This window comes from Castor canadensis, chromosome 3, assembly GCF_047511655.1.
Source record: "Castor canadensis chromosome 3, mCasCan1.hap1v2, whole genome shotgun sequence".
NCBI lineage: Eukaryota > Metazoa > Chordata > Mammalia > Rodentia > Castoridae > Castor > Castor canadensis.
The window spans coordinates 196,669,165-196,693,388 of NC_133388.1; the positions used below are offsets into that span (position 1 = coordinate 196,669,165).

Below are 24,224 nucleotides of genomic sequence, written 5' to 3' on the forward strand. Positions count from 1 at the left end.
AGGATCAAGGCCAAGCCTGGGCAAAATTAACAAGACCCTATCTCAAAAAACAAGGGGTGTGGCCCAAGTGGGTACAGCACTTGCCTAGCATGCTAGAGACCCTGGAATCAATGTTCAGTACTGTGGATAAAAACAAACCAAAAAATAAAATAAAATAAAACCTAAATTCTAAAGATTGGGAGAGGAGGGGTTACTTAGAAAGGATAAGAAAGTAGGCCAAGTGCTGGTAGCTCATGGCTATAATCCTAGCTACGTGAGAGGCTGACATGGAGAGGATTGGGGTTCAAGGCCAGCCTGTGCAAAGAGTTCTCGAGATCCTATCTTAACCAATAGCTGGGAACAATGCCACATGCCTATCATCCAAAATGACAGGGAGGATGAGATCAGGAGAATGATGATTCCAGGCCAGCCAAGACAAAAAAGTGTGCAAGACCCCTATCTCAATGTGAAAAAAAGCTGAGTGTGGTTGACATACTCCTGTCATCCCAGCAATGTCAAGAACCCTAAAATGGATTATGGTGCAGAAGAACCTGGGCAAAAAGTGAGACCCTGTCACCAAAATAACCAGAGCAAAAAGGACTAGAGGCATGACTCAAACAACAGAGTGCCTGCCTACCAAGTGCTAGGCCCTGGGTGCAAACTCCAGTATTGCCAAAAAAAAAAGAAAAAAAAAAGGATACGAAATTAGGTTCAGTTCAGAAGGTAATGGAGCAGTATCTCTGCAGTCATGAAAAAATGAATGGCAACTGAGAATTCTATGTCCAAACTGAAAACCAATCCAGTTTCCAGTAAAACACACTCTTGAAAAATTTTACCTAAGCCACTGGAGAAAGACCTCCATCAAAATGTGAGCATAAACAAAAATGAAGGCATGATATACAGAAAACATGAGCTTTAATGAAGACGACAGGGACTCTCCAGGAGAATAAAGGCGCTGCCAAAATGAGGGCTCAGTGCCAGGGTGGAGCAGTGTGCTAAAGAGGAGAATGCTGACGGCTGTCTTCTTGTTGCCAAAGATGCGGTATCACCTTTTAAAATGATGACCCTCTGGCTGATGTACTCCACAAAAAAATGAAGCTATCAGCCAAGAAAACTCAGACCCAGGATACCAGAAAGACAAAACAGACAGCAGAACAGCACGAGGCTTAAGAAGCAAACCAGCTTCAAAGAGAACACATCTAAGGAACGTATGTCTTGGAACTAAAGTGTCACAAATACCTGAGTTCATGTGACCGGCTTCGTAGAAAATCTACTAAAATGCTACTAGTAAGCATGAGAAAAATAAACAACAGGTATAAAAAGAACTAAGATTACCAAGGATGAGGGAGATTAACTTTAAAAACAAAGTAAGAAAATGTCATAGCCAGGCATGATAACACATACATGTAATCCTATCACTGAAGAGGGTGAAGCAAAAGGATGTAGAGTTCAAAACCAGTCAAGTGCTACAGAGCAAGACCCTGTTACCAATGAACACATGCATGAGAATAATGAAATCTCCAAATAATGGTTTAAATCAGAATTATGGTTATGTTAGACAGCTAAGGGAGGAGAATCAGGAAGATTTGCCAAGGATTTCACAACAGAAATCTTAAGAACTATAAAACAATATTCGAAAAAAAAACTGAAATAACTGTCCAACTAAAGTTCCATACTCACTAAAATAATCTTGGACATAATGTAAGCTGTTTGAAGATTTAAAAAAAAAAAAGAAAGAAACACGAACTAAAACAATTACTAAACTTGCCTGGGGACAAAATGGAAACTTTTTTTTTTTTTTGGTGGTACTGGGGTTTGCAGTCATGGCCTCATGCTTGCTAGGTAGGCACTCTACCGCTTGAGCCACCCAGCCAGCTCTTTTGGTTGGGTCTTTTCCAGATAGGGTCTTACAATGTATTTGCCTGAGCTGCCTTTGAACAGCGATCCTCTTGATCTCTACCTCCCAAGGTGCTAGGATTGTAGGCATGAGCCACCAGCACCCCACCAAAAAAAAAAAAAAAAAAGGTAATTACTAAACACCTCTCCAACCCCTGAGAACTGAGGCAAGTTAAATGCTTGGAAGCACTGCCTTATGCAACCAGTGTGCATGGGACATTTCTGCCCTTATCTTACTTGTATACCAATGCCACTTATGTCTACACTCCTTTCCTTGTGTTTGTGACATTTTGGGGTTTTTGCCCAGCTTTTCCTGCAAGTGCTTTCCAGGGCACCCTTTTCTTTGCTCTAAGTATGTCCGGTAACCTCTCACCTCCATATCTGCAGTATTACTTGTCTCCTGAGGAATACCAAATTTAAATGTCTTAGCCACGCTTCTCATTGAACTGTAAACACGTATGTCTAACTATACTGGACGGGTCCATCAGAAAATCCTACAAGCTAGAGGTCAGCAAACTTCTGTAAAGGGCCAGATGGTAATTAGTGAGATTTTGTGGGCTACATGGTCTTTGCCACTACTACTCAGCTTCCCTGTTGTAGCACAAAAGCAGCCATTGGCAACGTAAACTATTCAGTGTGGCTCCATTCAATAAAATAGTACTTTAAAAAGCAGTGGGGGTGGGAGGAGCAGCTTTAACTCAGGAGCTCTACCATACCACACTGACACCAATATGCACAAAACTTAAGCCCCATCCCTCCTTCCAATAGACTCCACATTTGTTCCTCCTATGATGAGCGCACACCTCACAATAGTCAACAACAGCAGCATCTTAGCGGACTCCTTCCATGTGCTGGGCTCTGGGCTAAGACTCTTAGGAGTACTTGTTCCTCAAAACAACCTCTCAACTATTCCTGCTACACATTTCAGGAAGTTCAGACTTACAAAAGTTATCTGACTGTCCAAATTCACAGGAGAGTCAAATTGAGGTAAGACCCCAAAACTCCTGTCCTTAACCACAACCAGGCAACCAATCGAGTTCTTATCCACAGCTCTTCCACCTCTTAGACCTCTCACAACCATGACCTCTAGTAATGCTGGAAGTCACCTTTCCTCTCAATCCCACTGTCATGGACTTAGTTCAAGACATACTGTTTCAACAAACTCTAAACCGAGCCCCCTTCAATTCATCTTCCTCACCAGTAGCAGAATGGCTTTTCCAAAAATGAACTATGCCAACTGCTAAGTCTTCAATAGCTCCCACCTGAGGAAACCAGAAATTCTCTGCTTAGAACAGCAGTTTTCCAACTGTGTTCCCTGTTCTGTAGATATTTATCTGGGGCCCAAAACACACCTTCTAAGCCTTTACTCTCCCTGCCATTCCTCACCCCTACTCATTCCAACTAGAACATTCTGGGGGAGAAGGAGGGAGGATAGAAAGGCTACTGTATACACACACACACCACACACCCCAAAACCTATCCCAGCTACTTCCCATGCCTGGCATTTTGTTTTGTTTGGTGTTCCTGGAGAATGAACTCAGGGCCTCATGCTTGCTAGGACTTGAGCCATGTCCCCAATCCTTTTGTTTTTCTGGTTTATTTTTCAGATAGGGTCTCATACTTTTGCCCCAGCCAGTTTCAGACAGGGCCCACAATTCTCCTAATTTTGACTCCTGAGTAACTGGGATTACAGCAGTTCACTACCACACCTGACTTGTTTTTTTTGATAGACACAGGGTCTTTTTCCCAGGATTAGCCTCAAACCATGATCTTCCTATCTCTGTTTTCCACATAGCTAGGATTACAGGCATGCACTACTATGCTTGGCCTAAGCCTGGTTTTTGTTCACCACTATATTCCCAGTAGCATGCACTCCATCTGAAACAATGCCTATAGCACATGACAATCAATAAGCATCTACCTGGTGCAGGGATGAGGCAATGAATGAAGTAAACACACATATCGATTCTGAGTGTCTTCCTTGCATTTTGATAACTGCCTTTTGCTTTACTGTATATCTTAAGTAGAATTTAAGCAAGTGACAGCACTCTATTCTAGTAACAGAGTGTGCTATTTTAGCAATGGACAACTTAATGTACGTTATGTTCCAACTCTTCCTTAATACATCCTTGTTAAGAACACAAACCAATGCATTTTAACTATGCATGTAGTAAAATACAAGCATGAACTAGTTCAAATGTGGCCTAAAGTAGACAGTTTACAACTTGTGTAAACTTGAGTTTAAATTCTTTTACTCCAGATGGATAAAGAACAATTAAACTTGACTTACTATTCAATGAAGCACATTCTCAACTCTCAAAAGATACTTGCAACATGCGCCCTCCCTGCTGTTTTTGCATGAGTGGGCATGTCTTAAGATAGGTAGAAATATATGCTTGGGCTGCTCAGAACTCTTTTCCTTTTCTAAGCTGAACAGTGAAATTTCCTACTCTTCACACACTAAATCTGTGCTTCATTACCAGATGGACTATGTCCTTGCGCCCCCCACCCCACCCCGCTTATAATGCTTCCACTTCAATGCACAATTCAACTCAGACAGCCTCCTATCACCCACCTCTCATTATTATGAATAGCAGTCCTAGAAATCCTAATGGTAATACTTCCTATTTCTAGAGTGCTTGGTATGTTTAGCTTATTAATCCTCTAATTACTATTTATATTTTATACACAAGGAAACAGACTCTTTAAAAAGTTAAAATTCTTACCAGGCATGGTGGCTCACACCTATAATCCTAGCTATTCTGAAGGCAGAGATCAAGAGAATCAAACTTCAAAACCAGCCAGGCAAAAGTTAATCAGACCCCATCTTAACCAATAAGCTGGACATGGTGGTGCATGCCTGTCATTCTAGCTATGCAGGAGACAAAAATAGGAAGATCAGCAATTCAGGCCAGCTCAGAGAAAAATAGCCCAAAGAGACCCTATTTGAACAACAGGGACCTATGTGACTATTTGAGAAACAGCTAAATCAAAATGGGCTGGGGACGTGGCTCAAGCTGTAAAGTGCCTGCCTAGCAAGTAAGAGGTACAGAATTCAAACTCCTGTACCCAAAAAAAAAGTTATTAAGTTCCCCAAAGTCCACAGCAAACAAGGGAGCAATCTGAAATGCAAAGATATGCAAATCCTGGCTCATCACAATCTGGGAGTCCCAGAGTACTGGTGACAGCAGAGCTCTTTCAAAGCTAAACTGCACTCTACACCACACACAGGTCATAAGCTACCTGGCTGGAGAGAAGCCCCAGAAAAGGAAATGTATGTTTGATGCTCACTGCTAAGTAAGACCCAAGCTGACTGCTTCTTAACCAGCAACATCTTAGCAATTTAAGTCATCTGTGAAGTTCTCCAATGTTCCAAAATATGGCTTTCCTTTCTAGGCTTAGTCTACCAGGAGCTCTGCACTTAGATAAGCTATAACCTGCATTCTCAAAGAACACAGGTCAGAAGGAACTTTCTGAATGTGAATATGGTTATAAAAATCATCTGGGTGAACAAAAAACCTTTATGCTCCAAAATAATTTCCTAACCAAAAATATTCTAAAACTAGATTCTAGGGCCGCTCATGGAGCCCTAGACACTATAATACTGTGTCTTATTCTTTGTGTGCCAGTGCTTGGTACAGGGTTTGTCACCAACTGCCACAAAGCCACTAACTAAATGAATGCACTAAAAGAAAAAGAGGCTGAAAAGTTACTGAATTTTGAAAATCAAATAATATTAACAGTAACAATATGCTGCCCATTTTATATGCAGAGAAAAATGACAAACTACTTTCCAGTCTTTCAGATTGATAAGAGTCAGGGAATGATCAAGACTAGGAACTACACTTGCTGATATCAGGCTGATCCAGCCTTAAAAATAAGAGTTTGCAATTATTTATGACTATCCATGTACTAAGAACTAAATGTATCAATTTATAAAAGAGCTATGGTAATCTCAACTTAATAGATGATTGGGCAGATGGGGGAAGAAACAGACTTAAAGAGGTTAAGTAACTTGGAGAATACCATATAGGATTCAAAGAAAACACCTGAAATTAAAAGCAAAATGCGTCCAAAGTTAGTGCCCTTCATCACTGTTCTACTCTGTACTGCAAATTATATCCCCCAAAAATGCTACTGCATAGAAGGCTTAAAATATTAAAGAACATTATCCTACCGGAACTACTTGTCAATGGGCAAAGTCAATGCGTTTCAAGACAAGACCACCCTTCAATCAATCATACTAAGAAATAATGGTTGTCATGATATAACATAAGGGTCACACTGTCTACCTGAGAAGGGGTTCAAATGAAGCACTATGGAATGAGACATCAAAAGAAGCATCTACCTATGAATCAATTCAAGAAGTCACTCAGAGGGGCATCTCCTGTAGCAACAAGGACACAAAGTCATTTGGGCGTGATGGCCCACCTGAGTAGTAGAAGCAGCCTGCAAAGTGAAAGGCTACAGGTGGAAGTGATGAGACACAAGCGCATTCAACCTGGAACGTAAAAGAAAACCTGGACAGAGTAACTGCTGAAGCTGTTGAAGAGCAAACAGCAGGCAAGTAAATCAGGGGGAAAAACTAGAATTCAAACCACCAAGTCAGCAGATTTAAACATGACCCAGAGTCTCCTACCACACTATGCAAAACAATCCAAATATACTAAGCACAGGAAGAATCAAGAAAAGCTCAGTTCCCATGGAAAAAGAAAATCAAGTCAAGCAAATAGTAAGATGACGCAAATGTTAGAATTATCCCACAAAGACTTTAAAGCAGCTATTACACAAATGATCCTATAAACAAGCACATAATGTACTCAATATTGCAAATTCTCTGTTCTCTTTTCAACCCAACTTTCTACAAGATTACCAACAACCTCCACAGGGCTAAATCCATCAGTAAGGAGTCAGACACTACTTGACCCGTCAGCAGCAACTGACAGGGAGGATCACGTCTACTTCCCTTCTTGGTTTCCAGATCCCATTTTCTCCCAGTTTTCTTACCTCACAGGAGAGGCCTTTTTGGTCCCTCATCTGTCCTTCCCCTACTTTCATACACGTTATTTCCAGAATCCCCCAAGGTTCTGTCCTTCCATCCCTTATCTCTGCTCCCTAAGGAATATCACTGCACATGCTGTCTCCTTGTTAGGGCTAGCTCAGATCTCTCCCAACTCTCACCTTGAAAATCCAGTTACCTAGGCTGCCATCTGTCACAGAAAAGCCAGAGCCACATCCCAGAAACCTTGACCAGCTACAACTCAGGGTCCAAGTTGACTCTTTAAAAAGGCACTTCTGCAAGACTGGTTAGATGAAAATATGCAGGAAGAAAAAAAAAAGAATTCAACCAAGTTCTGGCAACTAAGACCTGCTGTACCCTTCTTCTGAGACCTCCCAGTGGCCTGAGTGACCTGAGGAACCACTGAGACCAGCAGCAGTTGACTCCAAACGTCCCAATCACAGGCTCATTCCAAGGGCACTCCTGGGTAGCACTCAACATCCTAGCTGCTTCCTGACCTTGCCTTCACTAGCCATTCAGCTCGTGGTGAGGGATCCTAATACTTTGTATCTAAAATGTGTCTGTATGGCTTCTATTTTTCTGACCAAACTCTGAAGGACACACTCTGTACTTAGACTAGCCTCCAGATCCCTTAGAAGTGCAGCATCTCCAAAGATAAGTGGGCAGAAGTCTAACAGACATCTCAAACCTTGGCACTGATCCTCCCCTTCAAATCTTCTTTAGTCTTCCATACCACAGTTTACAATGACTCTCCCCTTCTAGATGCTCAGGCAAAAAAACCAACAGATGTCGTCCTCGACTCCTCTTCCTCCCACACTCCCTATCCAATCTTGTCAGCAAATAATGTCCCTCTTCCTACCAAATCGGCCCAGCAACTCTTCACTTTGCTCAACATCCACCAAGCCCAAGTTGACTTGAGCTACAACCACTGTTCGTCCAAATAAATGCAACAGCCACCCGCTGCCCGTGGCTGACCAGTGCCCTTGTCTACCCTTGCTGGCCTAGTACCTGCATCAACCCACAGTCAGGTGTAAATCAGATATCACCTCTCCTCCACTCAAAACTTTAAATGCCCCTCACTTTGCATGGATGATGATGACTTAATTAAACCAGATTTGACCACAACAGCCAGAAGTGTATCAAGGATGAACTTCTAAGAGGGTGAATTCAAGTATGATATATTTAATATATTGTAAGAACTTTTGTAAATGCCACAATGTACATCCAGCACAAGAATTAAAAAAAAAAAAAAAAGAATGAACTTGCTTAAGATCATTAGTCTTTCACTAAGAATAACCACTCAAAGAGTTGAGGACATCCACTGTAAGTTAAAAGAACAAGTCAAATGCTTTTTAGTGGTTTTCCTTGGCTGTTAGAGAATCAACAGATGTTTCCAACTTTGCTCGGTGTTCATTTGAGGAGTCAATGCTGAATTTGAAAAGATGCGAAAATTAGCTTGTAAGAATAATCTGTGTGCAACTATGTACAGGCAGAACATTTTCAAAGAAGGTGAGAAAACACTAGCTTTAGTGGAAGGTGCTATCTCCTCACTGATGACAGTGAAAATATATGGAGAGCAGAAAAAGGATGAACTGGACAATCTCTAGATTATGAAAGGGGAGCATATCTAAAGCCTGGTTATTCATTGTATTATCCATCAGTCTATCATCAGTTCTTTGAGGAAAGTGCTTCTACCCAACTCATGTAATCAAGGCAGTAGCATCAACTGTGAACTTCATTAGCTCTTGTTCTTAATCATCATTGATTCCTTGAATTTTTACCAGAAACGGAAGCTGAGTATCTTTTTTTCCTGATACTGGGACTTGAACTCAGAATCTACATCTTGAACCACTCCACCAACCCCCTTTTTTTTTTAATTAGCCTTGCCGAGACAAGGCCTCAAAAAATTGGCTTAAGACTCAGAATTGTTCCTCTTCACAGAAATCTTTAGTAAAGGGCAAAAGATTTATATGATCTGAAGAAAAACCAGCGTTTTTTTAATGAAGGGTTTTTTTTCAAGATAAGGCCTCGCAAACTTATTTGCCCAGGCTGGCTTCAAACCGCGATCCTCCTGATCTCTGCCTCTAGAGTAGCTAGGGTAGTAGCTAGGATTACAGGCATGAGCCACCAGCACCTGGCAGAAGCTGACTATCTTGACTTTGTCTTACCACACACCAGTTAAATGACTTCTACTAGGTTTAATTATGAACTTCTGACCTCAGAGCCAAGTTTTGCTGAAGAATCCCTGTTATCAGTGTTAGCAAAGACTTGAAAAGCCTTGGAAATCAGTTTTTGCTAGACTTGATAACATTTCTTAATGAATTCAACCTAAATTTACAAAACACAGCAGAGCTTACATTAGGAATTAATACTGCACTGCAGTCAGGTAGGTGATAGCGCCATGACATTTACTTCACACTCCTTACACACTTGTCATGCTGTTGAAAGTTAAGCAAGAAGGAAGATTTCCATTCCCGTGCAAATCTGCAGCACATATATTTTCTGAGTCAAAGAGCAGTTCCAGAGCTAGTGGCATGGCTCAAGAGGTAGGACACCTGCCTAGCAATTATGAGACCCTGAGTTCAAACCCCAGTACTACTAAAGAGAGGAAAAAAGTACAATTTCAGAAGCATTTTTCAAACCCTGACACATGTTCAAAGAAAACTGACATATTTCAAAAACCTTTTAAATGGTCCATCTAATCATCAAAGGAAGAGATTCATCTACAATGTAATGACATGCTAAAAGGCAAATATCAAGATAAATCTAACAAAACTAAAGATTCGCCAAGTGCATAGATGTGGCTCACATCTATAATCCTAGCTACCTGGGAGGCTGAGATCAGGAAGATCATGGTTTGAGGCCATCTGAGCAAATAGTTTGTAAGACTGCATTTCCAAAATAACCAGAGCAAAATGGGCTAAAGGTGTGACTTAAGGAGTAAAGTGCCTATTTTGAAAGCAAAAAGCCCTGAGTTCAAATTCCAGTTCCACAAAAAAAAAAAAAGACAATATATTCCTGTAACATTGACGGCAGAGAACCCTAACTCCCCAACTCTGAACTCCAGTTAAACAAAATGTGATCCACCTCTTCCCCCAAAAGAGAATTCCATTCTTCTCATTAGACCTATGTTCAAAAAATATACATTCAATATTAGTATGTTTTGAATCCTCTCAATGAAAATCTGTTATCTCTCATTATGTAAGTACTCACATAATACCCTTGTTCTTCCTACTAGTCCACAAAATATTTACCTCTGGTCCTTTACAGAAAAGCTCATCAATCACTGGTTTAGTCAAATAAACCCTAGTGTTTTTCACACAGGTAGAGTTAAGACAAGTTTCATCACCTTTAACTTCCTCAGTTGCTATTTTACATTTATTCCCAAGTCTTCCTTTATTGATTTTAGCACTTCATTATAACTTGTCAAAATATTTTAAAATTATAATTCTAAAAATAAGCTGTTTCCCGGAGTGATTCTTGTTCTTTATTCATATCCCTAACAAAAATGTTAGGACAGGGGTCAAACAGGACACACTTCTTTCTAGAGACATCCTCAGTTGTGTATAGAAAGTCTGATGTTTTGGTTTTTGGTTTGAGCGGAGGGTTGTTTTGTTTTGCTATGTTGTTTCGTCTGGCCTCAAGCTTCTGGACTCCAGGGATCCTCTTGCCTCAGCTTCTAAGCAGCTGGGACTACAGGTATGTACCATCATGTACAATTTAATTTTTTACTTCACTGGTAAATGATACTGCATGTGGTCACAACGTATCTTCTACCAAAAAGAGCATGATTGCCCTAGTAATGACAAAATAAATTATATCTTCTAGGCCAAACAAAGGCTGGACCCTTTGCCCAAACTCCTCGGAGGGAACCACTGAGCCCTTGTAATCTCCTGCCTCACCAGCCTGTCCTTATTTACCTAGGAATCTTGAAGCACAGAATACCAAGCCTAGCCTCTGCAGGGGCTGAAGACTAACATCAGCTATTCAAGTGGTCAACCATGCTTGCATGACAACCCCCAATAGAACGCTGGACAGCATATCTCAGTGAGCTTCCCAGGTTGGCAATGGTCTGTGCAGGCTGTCATTTGGATGCTGGATAAATAAGTGCTGTCCACACAGCTCCATTGAGAGAACAAAGGGAAGCTCACAGCTAGTCTCACCTGGACTCACCCTGTGAGCTTCTCCTCCTTGATTTTAGTCAGTATCCTCTTGCTGCAATGAACTGTACCCCTGAGGACAAGGGCTTTTCTAGTTCTGTGAGTTCTTCCTGCAAATCACTGAACCTATGGTAGTCTTGGGGACCTCCCAAACTTTACAATTCACAACAAGTTTTCACTAACACTATAGCAATGTTTCTCAAACTCAGGAACCATTAGTTTAAAGTTCAGGTGACTGAACCCTACACCAGGCATAATTCATGAGATCACCCCAGGTATGTGCATTTTTTTAATATTCTCCTTAGTAAGCCTCTGTATTCTATTTTTCGGAACCACTAATGAGCCTGAAAGCTTCCTGGGGGTAGGGGCCCCATATCACTTACTCAATGAATCTCCATCAACTAGCACAAGAGCCCCTCAAGAAAGCCCTTTAAATCTGATTGGAAGGACAGAACTGGCAGTATTTATTTTAAAATATATGTATCTTGCTTTTCAATTTCTAAGCATCAAACTCAATTATATCTGTTTTTCACCTCTATAGTTAATAGTGTCAATTGTTTCAATCTCCTCTCTACCAATTTACAGGAAAATTATGTTTCATAAACTGTGTGGCACTCTTCTCACTGGCTAAAAGGTTCATGCTGGGCTGTAAGTCATGACAATCAACATTCCTTTGAAAGCTCTCAAGCATAATTCACCATCACATGGTCATCTATAACTTCTAGTTCCTCCTCACCAATCAAGTAAGAGCTCTGTTCCCCAAATTTATATCTACCCCCAAAAAACCAGCTTACGTACAGCAATTAGAATAAAGGGGGCAAAACCCCACTGGAAAAGTGTGCATATTTTCCAATGACAGAGTCAAAATAGGCAGACTCAGGGTGGAGGTGTGGCTCACCCAGCAGAGCACCTACTTTGCAAGCATGAAGCCCTAAGTGCAAACCCTAGCCCCACCAAAAAAAAAAAAAAAAAAAAAAGGCAGACTCATAGGAGTTCACAAGACTTCATCTCAATAAATAGCCGGGCACAGTAATGCACACCTGTCATTCCAGCTACACGGGAAGCATAAATAGAGGAGGATCATAGTTCAGGCTGGTCAGGCATAAACACAAGACCTTATACCCAAAATAACTAACAAGAAAGACATGGCTCAAGTGATAAGGCACCTGCCTAGCAAGTGCAAGGTCCTGAATTTAATCCCCAATATTACCCCCCAAAAAAAAACAAAAGTGGTCACTGCAGCCCACACCTATAATCCTAGGTATATGGGAGACTGCGATCAGGAGGATCATGGTTTGAGACAAGCCTGGACAACTAGTTCACAAGACCCCATTTCCAAAAAAAAAAAAAAAAAAAAAATTAACACATAGACAACTCTGATTTAAACGAAGTTTCCCTGACTACCTGATTTTTGAAGTCAATTCCTTAAGATACAACTAAAGTTACTTTTCAAGACAGAATACTAGTTAAACTTTCCCAGGACCTAAGCAAAGTAGTTTCCAAATTTCTGCCCACATGGGAATCACAACTACCTCAACCTGAAATCTGAGGTGGATATCTGAAATCTGAAACCATACAGGCTTTTCTTTTCTTTTTTTTTTTTTTTTTTTTTTTTTTTTTTTTTTTTGGTGGTACTGGGGTTTGAACTCAGGGCCTACACCCTGAGCCACTCCAACAGCCCTTTTTTGTGATGGGTTTTTTTGCGATCAGATTTCGTGAACTATTTGCTGGGGCTAGCTTCAAACCATGATCCTCCTGATCTCTGTCTCCTGAGTAGCTAGGATTATAGGTGTGAGCCACCGGCACCTGGCAAGTTTTCACTTTTGACTTCCATATCATCACAGATACCCGTAAGTTCTTATACTTTGCCATTTTGTAACACTGTCCTTAATGGAAGTCACAATTTTTTCTCAACAGGAAAGAAGAAACCTCAGAATAACCCCATCACCAATCTCTCCCTAAATTCTACCTATATGGTATAGTCCTGTCTTACCAGGTTCACATCTCTGCAGTGACTGCCATTAACGGTAGTCTACAATTCCTAAATTATATATAATAAAGCCAACATCAAACATGAGCCAATCCAATACAGACTCTAGCACATCAGATTAAACCTGCCTGATGCTCCCATCTCAACCTATTTCTCCAGCCACAACTATACTAGGTATTGTTTTACATCTCACTATTACACATTTCTAACCTGATCCAACTATACTCATTTTTTGGTGGTGACACAATCTCTCATAGCCATGTGAATTTTAAGATGCACTTAACAGTCTATAAACTTTAGCTCTGTCTAATGTTAAACAGCACCATGTTGAAGACACTCCACGTCAGATGGAGTCACAAACATCTGGCTGGCCTTCTAGGCACCCTGTGTCTTATTTTACCTTTAGGGAGGAGGAGAGAACACCAGGGAAACACACTTTAATTGCCAGCTGACACAGTTCAACCTGAGAAACAGATGCATGTGTTTGCATTTTACCTAGCAGTTTGGGGTACACTGCATTTAAAGTCAGATTCCTGTGATTTGTATGACTGGCTTTCCCTTACACCACACCTTTACAGTGCACCAGAAGTGTACTATCTAACAAGAAACAGCTCCACCTCTTTGCTGGCCTCCCTCCCTCCCTCATCATGATCTGATGAGCATTCTAGAAATCTCATACCATGGAAAAACACATACACACACATACACAATTCTGCTTATAGTTTCAGGGGCTTGTGGTCAAGCTCTCTACCACTAAGCAACATCCACAGCCCAACTGGCCTTGAGCTCTCGATGCTCCCTGGTAGCTGGGACTACAGATATGCACTACCATGCCCAGTTACAGCAATTGTTTGACAACAGCTATATTCCAAGGTGTGAAAAAGAGCCAAAAGAACTTCATAAACTAGTATCTAAAGGAGAAACCTAGCAGCCACCCTGGAATTACCCTAGCCTCCTAAGCCCTACCTTTTCATTTTCATGGTCAAAGCCTGTAGATTAACTCAGAAATAGGTTTCAAAGCAATCCCTTCTCTCCATTGCCTCCACTGTGCCCTTAATTAAGGCCTTCTTCGTTTATCTGCACAATATAATTACATAATCACAAGAACACATGGACTGTTAATCAACTTCTGACCTTTACCCCTTTTGCCTTACTACCTAGGCAACAGCAGTCAACTTCCCCTTTCTCTTCTGTGCCTTGTAGCTCTAGTCCAACCATCCTCCTGCCCTAGAAAACTGCTCCTGCCTCCATTCCAGGTCATGAAGTTCACATTAGAAGCAAGTGCAAACTGCTTTAATCCTGCCGAGTATCAACCTCATCTTTTCCTCTATCCACCCCAACCTGTACTACTCCAGAAATTACCAAAACACCCAGTTCCACAGTACCCCAGCTTCTCGTATCCCCATGATGTCGCACGGGAGCCACTTTCCACCACCCCACTAACCTAACTCCTAAGAAAACATCACCACATCTGGTTCACAGCCAGTTTCCTTATGGTTCCCAAGCCAAAAATGTTTTTACATTTTTAAAGGAGGTGGAAAAAACAGAATAGGAACAGACCTCATGCAGCCTACAAGGACTGAAATGTTTGCTATCTAGCCTTCAACACAAAGTCTTCCAAGGCATCATTGGGGACTTGCTTGGTGGGCCCCCCGGAGCTTCTGCAACATGACCACCACACACACCCTATCGCAAGCCACTGAGCTGTGCCAGTTTCACCCTCCCCCCATATCCATACCTCTAGGCCTTACTACTGTGCCAGGAACAAAACAGCATTTTAAATGCTGCACAAATATATTAGCAGAATGAAGCACTAGTGAAACACACCAAGTGCTTTGCTTTAATAGTAAAACACTATGTAAGTCAAAGACAGGCACACCATCACACTTGTATACCGGGTTACATAGTAACTACACATTAACTGCAAAGGCTGAGATCAGAAATACTGTATTTTATAGATAAGGCCATTGAGAAGTACAGAAACTAAGTAGCTTGCCAAAAGCCACATGACTCAAGGCAGAGCACCAGAATTTATAAATTCAGGTCTCCTGATTCTTACATAAAATGCTTTTACTGTTAAACAGACCTACTTCTCTACACAAACTACAATATCTAGACACCTTCAATTACTAATGTCTGAGACTAGGGGAGGGGTAAAACTTACTCTCGGGCCCATTATTTAACTTTGATAATTTTCAAGTTAACACTACTCCTTGGGGAGAAAATAATAAAATGGACACCCAAAATGCCACTAGTCTAAAAAGGCCTATGATTAACTACAAACTAAACATTTTCTCTCTGGCTTTTTTTTTTTTTTTTTTTAAGAGTCAGTCCTTGAGAAGGCAACACAAAAATAAAAAGCTTAATTAACAAACACCACTGAAAGGAAGGCAACTGTGATCACAGCATGACTAAAATATGCCAGTTAAGGGAGTCTTTGTCTATAAGCTTCAGCGTGGGTAGAACAGAGTCCATAAGCTGATAATGGGACAGGTGAAATGGTTCAAATGGTAGAGCGCCTGCCTAGCAAGCATGAGACCATGAATTCAAACCCAGTACTGCAAAAAATAAATAAATAATAAATTTTTTAAAAAGCTGATAATTTACAGTAACACCTCAGTTTCAGCCAGGAATTAACACAAGCATTTCCAAAGACAGAAAAGAAATATAAGAAAATCTATTAACTTAAAAAAAAAATCTTGTTTTCATAACCAAGGTATCAACTATGTATAGCTGGAGTTTAAGTCACTTTAGGTATCCAAAATTTCTTAGGGAAGGTCTTAGCCAAATTTAAATATGGGTCTATTTAAGAATTGCTACACTTTCTGGCTACAATCCAATTCTAGAGATAAATCCATCTTGAAAAAGTTTCATTTGTGTGGCATTAATCAGCAACGTTAAAACAAGACATGAATCACCCAGTCTCAATAAAAGTTATAAAATGTCTAAATATTGAACATATTTATTGAATAGAGTAACACTTTAGGGGACTAAGTATCAAAAATGCTTCAAAACTTAATTCTTTAGTAAAGAAAGATTCCTTAACAGAAATACATAAAATAGTTATCAAAAGAAGAGTTATAGGGGCTGGTAGAGTGGCTCAAGTGGTAGAACACCTGCCTAGCAAGCATGAGGCCTAAGTTCAAACTCCAGTACTGCCAAAAAAGGACTTTAGTTTCAAGACATCACAAAGGTTGGAGGGGGGACGGAATTAAAAAAAAAAAAAAAAAAAACACAAACCAAAACAAAACATTCACAACACATAATGATACAGAATTATAATTCACACAAAAAACAGCTGTAAGTCAATTCAAACACACACACACACACACACACACACGCACACCCAGAAACAAGAAAGGGAAAACTAAGCAAAGAGTCATAGGTCCTTCACAGAAGGCAAAACAGATAGGGCAAATAAATCAAAACAGGCTCAACGTAATTAGTAATAAGGAGAATTCAAAGTAAAGTCACAATAAAACATTATGGCATATCCACCAGAATGGCAAAACTAAAAAGGTCAGACAAAACAAAATATTGACAAGATATAAAGCAACCAGGAGTCATTATATTGGTGGGGACAGAAATTGTTTCAACTACCTAGAAAGTAATTTTGCAGTAACTAGTCAGGCTGAAGACTGACTGGCCCCATAACCCAGCAACCACACTCCTAGAAACAGGAGTTTCTCTTGCCCACGTTCATGGGCAAGAGAAACTCCTAGAAACAGGAGTTTCTCTTGCCCACGTTCATGGGCAATAGAAATGTTGGAGCATGTTCACAGCAGTGTCACACTGTGCAGCAGGACAGCACACTGCTAACAAACCCAAATGCCCATCAACTACAGACAAGTAAACAACAGTGAAAATGAATAAACACTAACATACAGCTCTCAGATGAGTCTTTGAAGCACTGTGCTAAGTGGAGAAAAAGCAAGCCATGTAAGAACACATGTAAAGTTCAAAACAGGCAAAGTTAATACAAAGTCAGAAAATGATAAATGCTACAATCATTCAATGACTGCTTTTTTTCTCTTTTCAGTCCTGGTATTGAAACCAGGTATTACACCATTGAACTACATGTCCAGGTCTGACTGCTATTGTAAATGATGGTGGTACAGCAATGAACAGCAGGACATTTGGTCCTCATAGTTTATATCATAGCCAAGTGAAAAAGAAATTACAAATAAGGAAAATACAAATAACATCAGAAGGCAAAAAGACGAAGAACAAGGAGCTCAGGAGGCTGTAGGAAGGTCAGTTAAGGTTTCACAAAGTGCTCTGGTGTGAAGATGGGGTGGTGTCATCCCAGCCACCCCTGAGGAAGGAGGAAAGAAGACATGCCCAGGAACCACACAGGGCTTCAAGGTAAGGAGAATGCCCTCTGTAAGCTGCACAGAGGTGCACAAATGCCTAGTTTCTGCCCTCTATTACAGAGTAGAAACCAAGCTGTTTTCTAGATTTTATATGATTAAAAGAATAACCAGAAGAGTGATCTTTCACAGCATATGAAAGTTATACATGACTTAAATTTCAGAATCCAGAGCTAGCTCATGGCCAGTTCATGTCTTTGCATTGTGTCCATGGCTCCTTCTGCACCACAACAGCTAAACATGGTGACAGAGGCCACACATGAGGCCTGCAAATCCTGAAGTATTCACCATGTGGCCCTTCATACGGTCTGCTAGCCCTGACCAAGAGTGTTAACTGGGGGGACTGAGCCAGGCTGACATGGGCTTCCTTCCTCCAGGTTCTCAGAGCATTCATCTATAGCCTTCCACATTTCATACCCTTTTTTTTGGGGGGGGGCAGGGGGAGGCGGTTTGGGTAGAGGGTGATACTGGGGTTTCTAACTCAAGGCCTCACATTTGCTAGGCAGGCAGGCACTCATCACTTGAGTCACTCTGCCAGCCCTGTTTTCTGTTATTTTTAAGATAGGGTCTCAAGAACTAATTACCTGGGCTGACTTCGAATGTGACCCTCCTGATCTCTCCCTCCTGAGTAGCTAGGATTACAGACATGAGCCACAGGCACCCGGCTTCCTTTATTTCTTTTAAGTTTAAACTGAGGGTTTGAACTTTGGGTCTTAGCACTTAAGCTACACTCCCAGCCCTCTTCATATTAAATCTTGCTCTGCTAAACCTCCACACTTCTCCTCCATTCTACTGACTCAGTTAAAAAACAGATACCTCAATCAGGAGTACTTGAACCCATATAGGAAAGCAAGCATAAAAGAGAGGAGAAAAGGCAAGAAGGAGGAAGAACCTAAAAAACCTTCTAGCCGAGAGTTCCAAGTCTGTGAAGAGACCCACTGTCTTGTTCAGCTTACAGGGTCACTTAAGACACTACAAGACAGCTGCAGTCCCCTCTCACTGCATCACCTACTCATGGCAGGACCTTAGAGAAGCAGAGTAGCTACATACCATTCCTTCCCTATCCTTTTTAAAGAAACACATCATGAACTGTTCTGCCTCACTTCAGCAGGACCATCAGTATCAGCCCAATGTTAGCACATATGTTCCCAAAGCAAGTATTGTCAAATTTCAATTATCAACCCTCATCTCTGAGAAGTCAGCAATATTACTTAAGCAGTAATAATAAAGTGAAGAACACACAATGAGTTCATTACAACACTCTGATTTTTAAAATTTCACAAATTTTAAAATAAAACTGAAGAATCATTTCACTTTAATTATTAAATATAACATCCATTCGACAGAAAAGTCACATCATTTCTCAGTTATGTAGCTTTTAAAGTTCCTACAAAATACAGTTTTCCACCACCCTTACTACTGGCAACTAAACACAAATGCTCCTCTAAAAGCCCACACCAAGGTTTTCATCAATGAAAGTGATGAAGGAGAATGAAGGGAAGGAGAATTCCTCTAAAGGAAATCAGTTATTTATTTTTGAGTCCTCCAAGTCTATACTGAGGCCCCACATCCCTAGTTCTCAAATTTGGTGTATAAGAAATGCATTATAAACACCACACATGTCCTGTGCCAGTCAGGTTTGATGAAAAAGGACAGCGGCTAGACTCATCTCATGTAAGAAGGCTGGCTCTGACCTCTGGCTCTCACAGTCCCAGCCCTCACAGGAGGAGAGGAAGGATAGAGAGCTGTACCTCTATTTTCTCTTTGTATGAGGTGGCAAATGAATGCAAATATCCTACTCCCTTTGAGCTGCAACTTTACAAATTGAGCAAAGATGGACAAGGATTAAGTACTTTGAAAACTAGCACATTTTTCATGTAAGCATTTACTTTTAGTAATTGTTATCTTTTGTGAAGCAGCTAACAAAGCCAGGTATCAGTTAATTCTCTCAACAGCCTAAAGTTCTATTATTTGGACCATTTAACTGACAAGGAAAGCCAGATTAGAGAATTTAACAAATGAACCCAAGATCACAGGGCCAGAATTCTGCCCCAAAGCCAGTGCCCTTAACCCCTGCATTACACAAAGGTTATCCAGTCAAAGGAAGAGTTGGTACCACCTTACCATGCTTAATGTGAAGACCACTGCCTTGGTACTCACAAAGCACCAGCAATGGCATCTCCTAAAAACTTGCTGGAAACGCAAATCTAAGCCTTCCCTAGAAGGGCTAAAGTATATCTGTAACAAGACTCATAGGTGATGTACATGAGCATTAAAGCTATAAACGCCCTGCTATGGTGCTTGCACCAACCATTTTAAGGTAGTTTTTCCAGTTCAAATTCGTATCATGGTACAGTTCAAGCGAGGCTTAGTGCTTTCTGCTTGCTGAGATCCCAAACCTGTGTAGACCAGTGCCGACAACCACTCCCTGAGCAGCCACGATGTGTGTCTGCTCTGTGTCTTTACCTCCCTTCCTGTAGAAGCCTTAATTCCAACCCAGCTTCTTGATCAGCCTGAACCTTCCAGAGTGAAAGACAAACAGGCAATGGCTCCAAGAACATCCCAGAAACTGCTGGGCTGACCCAAAGCAAAAGGTACAGTGGGGACTTGAGGCATGTCCTCTGCTCCTAACAATTGTGGACATATCCTCAAAACTGGTGATCTTCGAGCTAGAAAGGGGTTCCAATACATCCCTAACACAACTCTCTACTACCAAGCAACAGGAAACAGCGTGAAGGGACAGGATATCCTGACTTAGGTATTCTTCCCATGGCTCTGCTGCCTAGATACTGGAAACCAAACTGAAGATGCAGCAAAGCAATCTTTGCATGTTCCCATCAATACATGGAAGGGGCCCATGCTTTCTCCTACCCAGACCTTCTCCCCATCCTTCCCCTGACCAAGCTAATTCCTACTATCTCTTCAGAGTAGGTGGTATATTGCTGTCCTGCTGTGCAGAGTGCTCTGCAGCTTTGCTCAGCACTAGGACCACCCAAGTACAGGGACAGAGGAGGAAGCTGCTGGGTCTGGGACACAGATCATCCCAGGATAAACTCTATCACTAAATCAGGAACTTCAACCTGACCATTACTTCTAAGTTAAAATATCAAAACTTAATGACTTGCTACTTGGTGCACCACAGCTTCACATCACCACCAAAGCCATCTGATGACACATACCATAGTTGATGAAGAGGTTCACAATTACAAAATCAAGAGGCGCAACCGTCTGTCCTGCTGTTCCACAGACAAGTGCCCAGAACTCCAAGCTTCAAACAGAAATACCACTGGAACCAGAGATACTCAAACACAAAGCCAGGTACCAGTGAGGTCCTGTAGAGGTTTTTATAATCCAGCCAGATCTACCCTCTAGAACTGTCTGTGATGACTAAAATGTTCTGTATTTGTGCTGTCCAGTGTGGCAGACTGGACACACATGACTACTGAGCACCTGAAATACAGCTAGTGTGACTGAGGAACAGGAAGTTAAATTCTGTTTAATTTTAATTAATTTCATGTAAATAGCCACATGTAACTGGTAGCTATATTAGACATCAGGTCCAGGTCTAGACTCTATACGCTGGGGCTGGGGCCATGGCTCAAGTAGCAAAGCACTTGCCTAGCAAGCATGAGGTCCTGAGTTCAAACCCCAGTTACCACAAAAAAAAAAAAGAATTAGACTCTATACTCTGAAGTGAAGCAAAAAAGAACAGAATTTTTCTAAGTTTCTTAACTCCAGGCTCTCCTAAATGTCCAACTCTTCCCCCTAAAAAAGACTAAGATGGATATATTATTTTTAAAATCTTAAAAGCAACCAGAAACTGTAAGAAGGAAATACTAGGCCTTAATTAAGGAAAACTAGGAGCCTAAAGAGATTAACAAACACAGAAATCATCTTTGCCCTGAAGACATCTGCCAGTTCTGAAAATTCTCAACTTTCATTTTTACAAGAGCAGGGAGAGGGAAAGGAACCAATGGCTGGGTCCTCCCACATATACACAATCGTCCCTCAGTATCTTTAGGGGTTGGCTTCAGGACCCCCTTACAGATACCAAGATCTGCAGCTGTTCAGCCCCTGACATAAAATGGCAAAGTGTTTTGCATACAACCTGTGCACATCCTCCCTTACACTTTAAATCATCTCTAGATTTCTCATCTAATGTAAATGCTATAGAGTCCTTCATCTATTGTTAGGAAATAATGATCAAAAAAGTGTCCATGTTCAGTACAAAAGCAATTCTTTTTCACAAATATTTTTGACCTACAGTTGGCTGACTTGACCAATATGGAATCCATGGATATGGAGGGCCAACTGTAAGTGAAACCCTACCACAGTAAGCAGGGTTTCCAAAGGCCACCCATCTCAGGATGAATCATCTCTTCAGAAGAACTACAGCTCTGGGTGGTCCAAATAACCTCAAGCCTTGAATTTGTTCAGGGTGACCCCTGACAGGTTAAAGCAAAAACAAATGTTCTCTAAAAGAAGACACCTTCATTCTAGGCCTCACAAGTCCTATGAGTCATTTTGACCTGTACCTTATGAACAAAACTTGACTCAAAAGGAATCATATACCTAAATGTAAAAATCTAAAACTTCTAGGAAGGGGAATTTAAAAAAACAAAACAGGAGAAAATCTTTGTGGGCTAATATTAGGCAATCCTTAAATATGATTTTTTTAAAAAATCCATAAAACAAAACCCTAAATGGGACATTACCAAAATCTATAACTTGTAGCCAAAACATAAGTGGCTCACGCATGTAATCCTAGCTACTTGGGAGGCTGCAATGGGGAGGATTACAGATTGAGGCCAGCCCAGACAAACAGCTTTAGAGACCCCCATCTTCAAAATAACCAAAGCAAAATGGACTGGAGGTGCTTAAGCTGTAGAGCACCTGCTTTCTAAGCATGAAGCCCTGAGTTCAAACCCCAGTCCTATAAAAAAATTAAAATTAAAAATCTGTAACTTCTGCTTTTCAAGATATTAATGAAAGGGAAAAAAAAAAAAAAAACCCACAACCTGGTAGAAAAGCACAGTATGTACCTAACAATGGACTTGTATCCACAACACATAAAAGAACTAGCTTTAAAAATGGGCAAGTGATGTGAATAATTCACCAAAGAACACATATGGATGGCAGGTAAACATGAAAAAGATGCAGACTGGGGTGTGACTCAGGCAGTAGAGCACCTGCCTAGCAAGCACAAGGCCCTAAGTTCAAACCCCAGTACAGGAAAAAAAATAAAAGTTCAACACTACTACTCTTTTGGGAAATGCAAATTAAAAACCTCAATGAAAAATCACTACACACCTGTTCAAATGGCTAAAACCTACAAGACTGAGCATACCAAGTACCATCCCAGTAATGTAAAGCAAGGAACACTCAAGAAATGCCAATTGTGCATCCACTCTAGAAAAAAGTTAAACATACACCCACCATACATATGATGCAGCCATTGGAGCCTGCCCAATCACTCCCAAAGAAATGAAAGTCTATGTCTACACAAAGACTTGGACAAAATGTTCATAGGGATTTCATCACCCAAAACTAGAAACGATTCTCCACAAATAGATCTATTCCTTCAGCATAGTCCCAAACCACATCAGGAAGGGTTTTCTTGAAAGGTGACAGCTAATTTTAAAACATACATAGGTCTGCAATATCTACAGTGCTGCAAAGGCTCAAGAACAGTCAACGCACCCTTGGGCAAGCCAAATGAGAAGAGCTGAAAACAAGAAAAGACATGTAAATGTGATCACCTAAGAGCTTAGTACCAACAGAATTAAATACAATCTAAAACAGAAACTCATATATAGACCCTCTGCTTACAACAAAGGTGGCAGGCACTACAGAGCATTACAGAAAATGACGCTCTTTTCAATAAATGGTGTTGGGATGACTAAATATACACATGTCAAAAAAACAAAATTACGGTGGCATGCACCTGTAATCCCAGCTACTCCAGAGCCCAGGCAACTCAGCAAGACAAAAGACACAAAGGGCGGAGGATGCGGCTCAGTAGTACAGTGCCTGCCTAGCATGTGAGGCCCTGAATTCAACCCCCAGAAATCAAGTCCCTTCTTTATGCTATACACAAAAAACAATTACAAATTAATTATAAATTTAAAGGTGAAAGACAAAATTATAAAGCATTTAGAAAGATGAATTACAGTAACCCTTGGTATTTCAGGTACTTGCTTCCAAGAAGACTTCTGTTAAGGAAAAAACACAAACGCTCAGGATGCATATAGTTCAACAACGCACTATGGATGCTTGATTCATTATCCCCACCCCACAATGCCACCCAACTTCTGTTAAAGACATACTGCCTTTCAACAAATTGAGAACTGTCACCTTATACCTTCAATTAAGCACAGTAACTTTTAAGACAGAAGGAAAGGCCCCTGGAAACCGCTATTATGACCTCCTTGTGACCTTAAAGGGTGGAAAGAAGGAAAGGCTGGACAGAAGCTGTGAGGATCAGAACTGACCAATCAAAATGTTGCAAGAACAGCCAACCAAAAGGCTGCTTTTGCACACCTAATTAACACAGAGATTGAGAACCCCTGGAGAGAAGGACTAAAGACCTCAGATCATGTCGTTTAGACACCCTCTCTTGGGGCTCCCCCCCCCCAACTCTGGGGGCTCTACAGTCCCACTTTACACTTTTCCATCTCAATAAACTCTCCATGAAGTTCATTCTCTGGCTTGGTAGGACAAGGACCCAATCTAGGTCCTACACAAATCTCCCGCTTCAGTTTGACCTTGCTTTTTGGACAACATGTACTTTTAGGAGGCAGATTTTCACA

At 41.0% G+C, this 24,224-nt stretch overlaps 1 protein-coding gene and 1 non-coding gene across 3 annotated transcripts in view; both read right to left on the minus strand.

Annotated features, from left to right (window-relative positions):
• Positions 1-24,224, minus strand: part of Ptk2 (protein tyrosine kinase 2) — a 252,149-nt gene that overhangs the window by 219,435 nt on the left and 8,490 nt on the right. The window lies entirely within an intron of this gene.
• On the minus strand, positions 8,775-8,890 carry LOC141421968 (U5 spliceosomal RNA). The gene has a single exon (XR_012446637.1). It is a non-coding gene; the product is annotated as a U5 spliceosomal RNA (small nuclear RNA).